The following is a 12,051-nucleotide window of genomic DNA, read 5'->3' on the forward strand; positions in this document are numbered from 1 at the left end:
TAGGATTCAGTCCTACCTGCCAGATTAAGTGAACAGTGAGAGATACTCCTGTGCCACCCGGTTCACGAATGTTTCAACATGGCGTGCAGCAGTCAGAATTGTGCATTGAGTCTCAGAAGTGTGCTTTGATCTCTTTAACTGAGCTGCTAAACTAATACCAGCATTGGAATGGATATTTGCCTCCAGGCTCAGCACCAGCAAGGATGAATCATCTCGGGATGGCAGCGACGGCATGGGCAGGTGCTACAGGGAGGAGCAGGGCAGGGTAGTCAGGGAGGAAAGGTTGGGGTTGATCGGGTGCATCAAGGAGGAGGCGAGGGTGGAGGGGAGCATACAGGTTGTTGAATGGTTGATGTTGATGAAGATGCATTTTGTCGGCTGCAGGGGTGGTGGGTGGTTCAGATCAGTACCGTTTGAAGATATTTGGCCAGGGCCTAAATGGAGGGATGAGTGCTGCCAATGTTGGGGGGCTATGGAGCAAATTGAGGGTACTGGCTAGCAGAGGAAATGGTCACAGTCAATGGGGACAAATGGATTCTGTAGTGGGGGGGAAGGTCAAGACTTAATGGATATTCAACAGCTTCATATGAAGGGGAATGGGACTCAGCAACAATAGTCAGTTCGATGTCAGTTCAAGGATCAGAATTAGCATGTCAATAGTAACGGGGGTAGGGGAGGGATGGCGTGGATACATTGATCATTACACTATGCACAGTACTGGGGGGAGGCTCAATGGTAACAGAGGGAAGGGTAACAGTAACATTGGCTGGGTCAAGGGTGATGGGTTCAAGCTGGAAGGTTGCAGGAGGAGGTTGGAAGGTGGGGAGACTTGCCCTGAACTCTATGCGCACCATTTTGTTCAAAGATAATGGGAACCGCGTGGACACTCGAGGATTGCAAGGAGAGTGGAAGGAGGCAAATGACAGTGGGTGTGTCTTCTACCTGGCTGCAATTTGAAGGCAGGTATAAGGGAGCTGTTCATTGTCTCAATGTTTCAGCTCACTAACAACAGAGGGCTGAATTGCCACGCTCTGCTTATTTATTATGCAGAAAAGCCACAGCGACATGGGTCTCATACACCCAATTTGTCTAGTATCACTGGAAGAAGAACAGAGAGAGAGAGACTAAGGAGGGCTATTTTCCCTCAACTCATGATGCCTGAATGCCAGCAACAGGCAGAACAGAAAGGTGAGGATGCTCCATATGATAATATCCAGGAATGGCCTTATCGAAGATGGGCACTGGAACATCATCACATCCTCAGAGCAAAGACAAATGACCTTCAAATGTTAGAGAGGCAATGCCAGAAATGCCTAAGGATGTCACATGAAATGGTCAGAGAAATTTGTAGGATCCTGCAGCATGACCTGCAGCTGCTCGGCTTTGCTGGGAATCCCATGCTAGTTGCCCTCAAGGTGACTGCTGCACTCAATTTTTTCTCCAATGGCTCCTTCCAGGGATTTACGGGCGGCATATGTGACATCTCTCAGTCTGCGACCCACAGGTGCATCAAAGAGGTAACCAATGCCCTTTTTTGATGTGTGAGTGATTTCATCTACTTACCTGAAGATGAGGACAGCCAGGCAGCAAGATCTGGGGCCTTCGGCACCATCGCTTGCTTCTCTAGAGTGCAAGGGCTGATCAATTGTACTCATGTGGCCATTAGAGCTCTCTGGACCAACCAGCTGTCTTTGTCACTCGCAAAGGCTTCCACTTTTTAAACATGCAGCTGGTTTGTGACCATAGGAGAAGAATCGTGCATATTTGGGCACGTTTCCCAGGAGCTGTCACGACTCCTACAAATTGAGGAACTCCCAACTGCCAGCAGTTTGAGGAACCAGCCGAAGTGGATGGATGGATCTTGAGTGACAAGGGTTACTCCCTTTGTACATGGTTGATGACACCAGTACATCAACCACGCATCCACCAGAGCCAATATTGAACACACCATTGGCATGCTGAAAATGCGATTCTGTTGTCTGGAGGGCTCTTCAGTACGTGCCACAGAGGGTCTCAAGAATAATCGTGTCTTGCACAACCTTGCAATTAGACACTGCAACATTCTGCAGGCGGAGGAACACCAGTCCTCTTCAGCTGAGGAAGACTATGAAGAAGGTGAGGTGGAGGACAACAATGCCAATGATGCCATCATCAATATAAGGGCCATGGAGGGTCTTCAAGGAGAACCTAATTTATGCTTGTTTCAGCCAACAATAAGCCATATCATCAAGGAATGTTGGGAGGAAAAACATAACAATTCCTACAGAAATTCCCTTTTGCATGAGGTCTTATTCATCACTGCAATCTTAACAAAGCACTGCTGCACTTTCATGTGATGGGCATTTGAAATCATCTATGGGCTACGATGAATGTGTCTACACACCACTGTAAGCAGCATTAAGTTATGAACGTAGAAAGCAAAAGTAAGGCATGACAGTATTGGAAAAAGTTATCAATCATCAATAGGATAACAGCCATCATTGAAGAGTAAAGACTCAAATTCCAATGAGAAATGGACAGGGGACATTTCCTGAGATGCTTTGCAAACATCATTGCGGTCCTGCCACAGGCCTCCAAAAAATGTCTTTGTATCCATCTGTAACGAAGCAAAACATGACTGAGAATGGATCAAATTTTGCATGAAATAAAAATGTTTCAATAATTCTTTGCAATCGTGACAATTTGTACATCACCCATGCAACCTTCATGATCAAAACTGTTTCAATTTTCTTTTTCTGCCACTATGTCTTGGTGCTACCCCAACTTTAGCAGCTGAGGTGGAGGCAGTCTGCTCAGTGTGCTGCCTCATTGCCATGGATGACCATGGTGGGCATCCTCTGGAGGAACGGGACCTTGATGGCTCCATCCTACTGGGGGTCTGCATCAATGGTGCTTGAGTATCCTCCATGTGCTTGCCTGCTTGTGATCAGGGGATCAACGTCAGTGGGTCAGGGGTGGGGAGAGGATGAAACGCCACTTACCTTAGGGGTGTCCTGAGAGGTAAGCCCCGGGGCAGCTGGCACGCGCACCTCCTCCATCTGTGTACATGAAGGAGCACCTGTTGGGAGATCCAGGTTCCTCATCCCCCTCTCACTTTGACTCTGCTGCATGGAGACACGGCAACAGCGATGGAGTGCAGGTCAGATTGCATATGGCTCGAGTGCTCAACCAGACTCACCATGGAGCTCGCCAGACTCTCGATTGAGGAAGCCATACACTCAAATGCCTGGGACATGGCAGACATCATGGCTTGCATGGACTCCTCCATGGCATGCGTAAAGCTACGCAGGACCTCAGGCATCTCCGACATATTTTCCCCATGGCTTTGCTGCACATCCAGCAGACATCTCATAGCAACAAACAGAGGATCATCATGAGCGCGGGGCTGAGCAGGGGCCTCGTCCCCAGCAGTCCTCCGATTATCAGGGGACCCGGCCGGCACATGCTCACTCAGCTGCTGGGACGTGGCTGTGCTGTGCACACCAGCTGTGACCCAGATTCTAATCTTAAACCCCACTGTGGACCATATGGATATATCTGCACTGTATAGGTGGAAGAAGACGCAGTGATGTTGCACCCTCTGGGGAATTGGCTTCTTCTTCCTCCGCAGAGGAAGATTCTTGGGCCACACGGCATTCTGCGACTCAAGTGCAGGTACCTGCAGTGGAGACACAAACAGAGGCACTTTAAGCATGTGCTTCATCTGAGTTCACACAATTCCCTTCAGTTTCCACATATGGCTGCAAGAGCAGAGATGACGCTTCATCCTTGTGCCTTGTGGCTGCTGCCTCGCCATCTCTGCTCACCCTGCCTCCTTCCTCTCTTGTGATCTCTGAAGCTGCCTCCTCAGTCGTGGTCAGCAGCCTGAAGTCAGAGACCCCTCCTCCCATCTTAGCACACTCACATTGGTTGTGGCTTCATTTATCCTGTAACAGATAGTGCAGATTTAATGACATGGCAAATGATGCATCACAACTTGCATACATACATCAACATCACTCATTCTGCATTGAATTTCGCACGACGTATCCAATCACATAAACAATGCTAATTTTCTTCATTTAGTAAATGACACCAAGGCTGCTCACACATTCCACTGCTTTCCTTGTCTACCCTCTGCCTTAAAGACACGAGCCATGGAAGAAAACAATGGAGCAGCTTCGCCAGGACTACTTACCCTCGCTGATGTGAGCAAGCTCTACGAGTTAACCCATGGTTCGAGATCTCCTCTACTATCTCCATCCAGCCCACCTTGGTGAGGCGGGAGGATCTTCTGATTCCATCTGCAGGGAAGAGGACCTCCCACTTTTCCCTGACGGCCGGGAGGAGAACCTGCAGAGAAACATTCAGTGAACTGTAGGGCGGGACGTTGCCTGGTGGCTGCTTTGCGATTCAATTTGGCTGCAGGGAAAATAAATGATATGAAGTTGGTGGTTTCACAAAATAAAGGAAGCAAAAATATTTTGATTTAAATAAAAGCTTCAATTTAAGTTAGCCTGAAGGTACTTACATGAAAGGAAGGCTGATGATCCTTGAGGCTGCAAGCACAGAATGTTTTATATCTCTGGTGATCACGGTGTTTGCGGCCGTGACGGCAGGTTCCACCAATGAAAGGCTGCCCCGCTGCCGAACAGGAAGATAAAGGGAGGGAAGCTGCAACTTAGAGAACTTCTTTCTCACTGGTTTGTGCATGAACAACTAATCTGTGTGTGATACCAGTAAAGGCAACTCCAATTCTCTATTCGTCAATAGTCACTCCCTGCCTTCCCTCTGTCGTTGGCCAGCATCCTCTTTGCTGCAGTGCAAAAATGAAAGCCAACACAAAATGCACATTCCAATTTAAATGTATAAATTTAATCATGCCGTATTACTTTCAAAAATACATTGTTCACCCACGTGCATTCTCACAGTTCCTCTCTTTATGTGCCTTTGCCTATCCTAGTTCTTGTATGCAATGCGACCCCAGTGGTTGCAGTATGGCTGGTGGAAGGCTGCTGACTTTCAGTGGTGAAGACTGCTGATAGCCTTTGGAGGGTGACCTCAGGCAGCTCTAGCCCTAGAAGGCCCAGCTTCAGACTATGCCATTTCAGCTGGCGGAGTGGCAGGAGTGCCAGCACAATGGCTGTTGGCCGGGCAGAAGACAGTAAGTTTGTGCTGCGGGAAGCTACAGACACTCTCCTGGGGAGATGCCTCAGTAATCTGTTGGAGAACTGATTGCTGGACTGCTGTGACTCCCTGAAAACCCCTTTGAACACCAGACCCATGATGGCGGAGTCTGAGCTTCCACTGCAGCACTCAAATGGGTGGCTGCTGCTTGTGCTGCATTGGAAGCTGAGTCATCAAGGATCACATACTGCATCATGGTTGGTCGTGCAGGCTCCTTGATTTTTGTGGTTTTGTGGCAGGTTTTGTGGCAGGCTTCCCAATGCACCAAGCATTTCATGTGCACACCTATCGGACTTTATCCTGGCCCATCAAAATCCTCATCTGCATCCACTGCAGCAGAACACGTGTGCAATTCACCCTCCCGGAATCACGTACCTGTGCTGTCCATTTCCCCTGCCCTGGCTGCAGCGCATCTGTGCCTGGTATTTCACCTTGTGAGGATCCAACTTCTATGCTATCCTCTTAATTATGCACAGTGCCAGTATATGAGCTGGCGGCTGTGAGTGTGAAATCAAGCAAAGGTGTCCCTTCATCATCATTGTCTTCCTGCTCTTCCATGACTGTCTGGCCAGGTTGCAGTTCTTGGGTACCTGAAATGAAGAACAGACAAGAGTATAATTATGGTTATGGGAGAGGAGAAAGTAAGAAGTGCATGCTTACACAATCTACAGTTTGTAATTCAGAAGAGAACTTGGGACACTGCAGCCTCGCAGCTCCAGCAACCCAGGTTCAGTTCTGGATACTGCCTGTGTGGAGTTTGCAAGTTCTCCCTGTGACCGCATGGGTTTCCGCCAGATGCTCCGGATTCCTCCCACCGCCAAAGACTTGCAGGTTGATAGGTAAATTTGCCATTGTAAATTGCCCTTAGTGTAGGTAGGAGAATGGTAGGGAATATGGGATTAATGTAGAAGGGGATGTGGTAGGGAATATGGGATTAATGTAGGATTAGTATAAATGGGTGGTTGATGGTCGGCACAGACTCGGTGGGCCGAAGGGCCTGTTTCAGTGCTGTATCTCTCTATGACTCTATACGGGGAAAGTGGGATGTTAGAAGGAGGATTAGGTATGAGGATACTGTCATCTTCACTATCTTCAACCTTGCCGGTGGCCACAGCTTCAGCAAATGCCATTTCCAGAATGGTCAAAATCATCTCCTCCATGGAAGTGCATCTCTCCCCTGCCCAATTAGTTCCTGCTGCCTCCAGTTGTGCGTCACCTTCTTCTTCAAGAGACAGAAAAGTGTGGCAGTGAGTGCCATTCAATCTGGGTGATGTGGCTGTCATTGTTGAATGGCTGCATTTGCTGACAATGCAACCAATAGGTGGTGCAGTACTTGCACACGCACAAATGCTGCCTCATGCACTGAAACGTCACTGTCTAGAACATTTTTTGGCAGCTGCCAGTAGCAAAGATGGCGCTGCTCAATTTATCACAAAAATTAACACAAATGAAACCAAAAGGCAATCGTCGCCTCGCCATTTCCTCCCCTCTGCTCTGCTTCTGCTCTCCACTCCCTTCTGCTTCTAGTCTCCCCTCCTGCTACCCGCAATGGGTTGTTTAATGAATTTTATTGACATTTATTTCTGGACACAAACCCGAATTTCAAACCAGAGAGCATTTTAAAAAGAGATTTCTAACATTTTGAAAGGTGGAACAGATAAAATCCTGGGAGCTCAATTTCAGCATGATTGTGTGCGCAATTCAATAGAATCCATGGCCTCGCCACTTTTTCCCCTCGGCCGCTTGTTCCCCGCTCCTTCCTTCTCGCAGTCTCCCTCCCCTCCCCTGCCTATCTTGTCACTCTCTTACCCGCTTCCCCCATTTGGGGAAGAAAGGTAGCGATTGCAGGAGGGAGCAGGAACCAGAAGTGGAAGGGAGCGGGGATCAGATGCTGGAGGGAGTGGGGAGCAGAAGTGTGAAGGAGTAGGGAACAGAAGTGGGAGGGAGCCGAGTGGGGAGAAGTGGCAAGGCCAGGAGTGACGAGCGACAAATGACATTTTAGCGTGCATGCACAAATTCATCCTGCAAGCCAGGTGCTGACATAGGCTGTGCATGCGCAGCACCATACTGGCAGCAAGGGTCTGTTCTGTGCATGTGTGAATCTGGGAGCACTCTGATGGCGTCGGCAGTGGGGGTGGGGGGTGGGGGGCTGCATTGTCAGGAGTCACTTTGTTATTGAATAACTGGTAGTGTGTACGAGCTGTGAGCTGTGGATATGAGGCTTGCAACAGTGCTAAATATGTGAGGGTGTGGTGAAGCACATGAATGTTATGTATGAGCCCTGACTGATCGAGATTGTTGGTAGGTAAGTGATGGGGGTGTGATGAATTGAGGAGTGATTGCACTTAGTGGTGCAGTTGATACAATATGGCACTTGAAAATGCATTCACTAACCTTGACCACTTGTGTGAGGCTATTAAACTTCTTCCGACACTGCATCCAGGTCCTTGGTGTTGCACTCTGGCATTAAGCTCCATGGCTATCTGCTCCCGCTGCCTTCTCAACATGTGTCTGGAGGACCTCCTACCCCCTTGAGGTTACAAAACATCTCTCCCCCCTTCCGCATTCTCCACCAAGACCTCCAGCACAGTGTCTGTAAACCTGGGTGCCCTTGCCCTCCCATGGTCAGTCGCTCCTCTCTTTCCCAGGTCAGATTCAGTTGCAGAATGACTCCCAGTACTTGTTGCAGCCACAATGCACCTCCCTTTTAATAGTGCAGGCAATTTTTGAGAGGTGCAAATTACCAATGATATTGGGCCCCCTGTTGATGCGTGCAGCCAATGAATAAGCAACATAATCCCCGCACCTGATTTTGGGAGCTAACCAATTTATAGCCCCAGTTTTTCAAGTGTTTTTCAGTGCTTTTATAGCACCAAAATTCGAGAGCAAATCTGATAAAATTGGAGCCAAAAATGCTAGGTTAAGTTACAGAAAATTAGTTTTAAAAACTCCCTTATTTCGAACATTATTAAATCTCAAACAAACAAGCAAATGACTAATGAGGCACAGTTATGCTATTTTATAAGAACATTACTGAACAAGTGAGCAGTCACACCCTTGTTATTTTTAGCTGAAACATTAGGGTTATTAAGTCATGGAGTGGTCTTTTTTTGCCAAGGTTCTGTGATCCATGCTTTTTTTTTTAACTGCAAGCAGAGTTTGGTTGCAAACAAGCCAAAAGGTAGTTAGGAATCATAGCTTAGATTTTCCTGGGGCCCTTGAAAATAAGCATAACACATGGGCCGCACATAAAAATAGTGCTGTATTTGACATCAATGCTATGCTCCCAGATTTTGTCTCCGGCCTATTTTTCATCTCCTGGGCATTACAGTAATGGATGCTGAAGCCTGCGATTGAACACAGTGAAGACCGCCCAGAAAATAATAATGGAGTAGCAGGCCTTAAGGGCTGCACATGTTTAAAGAAGCAAGTACATCTTGGAGTCTTGAAAGAATCTGTAGAGGAAACTGAAACATGTGCCTGAGGGAGAATATTGGAAGTAGGGTGAACATTTTTCAAGCCCACAAATTGCAAGGGGATATCCTGTAAACTTATTTGTGGCAATAAACTGGCAATGCCAAAGAGGAAGATTCTGTGGCAGGAGTTGAAAAGACAGCATTAAATCTTTCACAATGCCAGTAGAGAGGGTGGTTCACATACAGGCACTCTGCTTTGATGATTCAGTCATTGAGAAGCTGTTACAGAAAATTGAGCAAAAATGCACTGTTCTCCCACCATGGAAGGAAGGACCTGAAGACGAGCAAAGCATGGCAAGAGGTAGCTAAGATCATCAATAGCAGCAGCACCATGCCAAGGGCATAGCTGTAGTACCAGAAAAAGTGCGCAGGAGGAGCACAGCACATGTGAATCTTTGCACAGATGTAAAATATTTATGTTGCCCTTGGTTACACCCTAACGTTTCCTGTCACTCACTGTTCTTTGCTCACTGATGTAACATTTTGTCTCATGTTCATTCAGAAAACATTCCCCCTGGTCACAAACCACAGGAACACCACATCAGTCTCTCTAAGGATTTAATACATGAAAGAGCAGCACACTTAGTCATTGCTACTCAATCTGAATACAAGGGAAAAACAATGTGAAAATGTTGTGGGTATGATGCTGCTGCATATCTGCATGTAGGAGAATGAGGCATTTAACAGAATGCAGGCCACATCTACTGCTGCAATCCAGGAAGTGACCCCATTTGAATGGGCAATGGAGCTCCAGCCAGGCAATTTGACAGAGCTGGCAGCAGGCAGCATGAAGCGGTAAAGTGAGTGGGCAAGTATCCACTCAGGACTCTGTTTCCATTCCTTTTTTTTCCTTTCTAATCCTGGTCAACATGTCTGAAGATGCAACATTCAGGACCTTCCCTTGCAGTTAACTATGGTGATATAAGCCAAATAGTAGACATAAACCTAACTGTTAATATAAGTTTTTATTTGTACATCTTTATGCATCCAAGGCAATCAGAAGCCTAATCCTCTGCAGCTCTGCAAGAAAGCAGCTCATCCAGCACCCAGTACAATCGCAAAAATTGGCATGCAGCAGCCCAGTTAGATCCATTCAGGGGAACATTGAGATGGAATTGATCACTGGAGAACATGAAAAGGAATTACAAGAGAGGAGATACAGACTCCTGCACCAGCTGCACAGCGAATGAACCCAACACTTTATAACCTTACATTCAAAAGATGAATGCTTTCAGAACTTGATAGTCTGTTGTATTCATTGAAAGATGTGCTTAGCACCATGGCAACAAATATGGAGGAGTCCATATCACATGTGTGAGTTGCTGATGCCCAGGATGGCATACTTTCAATGCATAGCAGTTCCAGGTTTATCTGTTGTGCAGGTTCTCACAGCTGAGACCATGGTTGTCAGTCCTAGGTTCCTTCTGACTGATGCAAGAGAGGTCCTCAACTGTACTGTAGCAACTCCTGTGAGCAGGTTCGCAAAAGAAGTAACTTAAACAAGGAGGGAACTAATGTCTGCAATCCACCCTGCCAATCCGGCCACAGAGTCTGACAACCCTCGGACCTAAAGGCAGCGATACGGAGAGACAGGGAGAAGGGCAATGTTGGAACAGCTAATGGCTGTTGATGCTCTCTCCAGAGAAGAATCCATGTGCACCATTTTCAGTCTGTTCCCTTTAACTGCAAGTGGCATGAAAGCAGGAAGGCTTTGCCCACAGCAACAACAAAGCTATAGCCTGTATCTACCCCATTTGGTGGGTAAACTCATAAATATTGAGAAAAACCTCCTGGAGCTTGACAGCATCACACACCTTCCATCCTCCTACCTGCTCTTACTCAGGTTAGTCACTTAACCAAAGCACTTAAACTAGTTAGTTGTGTACAAAAGACAGCCATTGCTAAAAGGGGAAGTATGGTGCTGGAAAGAGTTAAGTTGACAGTCAAATTAGATGCCTATGCTTTGTGCAAAGGCTGTTTGATATTATGGAGAGTTGAGGTCTTTTTCTCAGTGAGCAAGACTTGGGATGGATTCTGATGGCTTTGTCAGAACTGTCTTTATTGCAGAGGACGGTCAAGAGGAAGGAATAAAATGTTGGCAGTTTACTGGATGGCGTCGTTAAGAAAAGGTTTCCAGGATGAAATTTCTCTGGATTCTTCAAAGAGTAGAAGCCTCCTGTGTCAAATCTTTGTGCTCCTCCTCTGCTGGTGATTGGTGCTGGGACAGGAAATTGCATTGAAGATCATTCTGGCATCAGAAACACCATAAAACTGATTCATTAAAGTATCTGAACTTCCTTCAGGTGCAGTGCTAAAGAAGTCTTCACAGATGAGGGTGCAAATAGTCCAATGGGATTGGAGATGGAGCATCATGGGTGTTATACTGGAAACAGCTTAACCCAGAGCAGAGACATAACTTTACCCAAATGTATTGATGTAGCGATGACCATTTTTATACTGCAAGTAGTTCTATGGACAAATCCACCAAAGGATAAGCAAAATTGTATAGTCAAAATGTTGGTGCCAGAGTATACACCAATGAAGTGGAAGTTAAAGAAGGTAAAGTTATCAACTGGGTGACATTACCTTTACCACTCCCCATATTCAGAAACAGTGCTGCAACAGGCCTGTAATTTATTGCAATTTGACAACTGGATTTTTAAAAAAGCTATTAATAATCAAGAATTAAAATTTCAGGTATCATTGTTGATAGCAATATGTGTCAGTGGTTAAAAGCTGAAAGGACACTAAGTTAAGTTCAGCTTGTACATACCTTCTACCAGTGATGTTATTGCATGGTGATATCACTAATGTGACTTGTACATATCTCAGAATCTATTAGGATCTTCATCCTTTTTGAGGATCAGAACCAGAAAGAAAGCAGTCTTTACCCACCCAGCAACTCAGAAAAATCTGGGAATTTATCAGTTGAAAGTGGTTTTTAGCAGTTTTACATGTCTCTAAATGTTTATTACCCCTGCAACCTTCAACAAGTCTGTTGAACTTGCCTTCTTTAGTTATTAACGCTAAGTTATTTGCACTATTAAGATGCTTACGTGCAAGAGATATCAATAAAATAGTAGTTTCCCTGGCAGTATGGTTTTAAATGTAATGGGCCAAGAGGTTGTTGGAAGTCATGCCAATTTCTGACTGGTAGCTAATCTGGAAACCTCTGGTACATCTGCAGAATTAAACAAATATTGAAGTTAGGAATTATCATTCTATCTGCACAGCCTTTACATCCTTACCATTGAATATAATTACGTATTGATGAATATTGCATTTATACTAAGTAATATACATTGGTTTGTGCTGTATTTGTTGCATTTGGAAGAAAATAACAAATCTGATAGAACACCTTTATCATTAAGCATGCATACATGTTGACAAACCTGCCAAAATCTGTGGA

The sequence above is a fragment of the Heterodontus francisci genome, chromosome 1 (genome assembly GCF_036365525.1).
Source record: "Heterodontus francisci isolate sHetFra1 chromosome 1, sHetFra1.hap1, whole genome shotgun sequence".
Classification (NCBI taxonomy): domain Eukaryota; kingdom Metazoa; phylum Chordata; class Chondrichthyes; order Heterodontiformes; family Heterodontidae; genus Heterodontus; species Heterodontus francisci.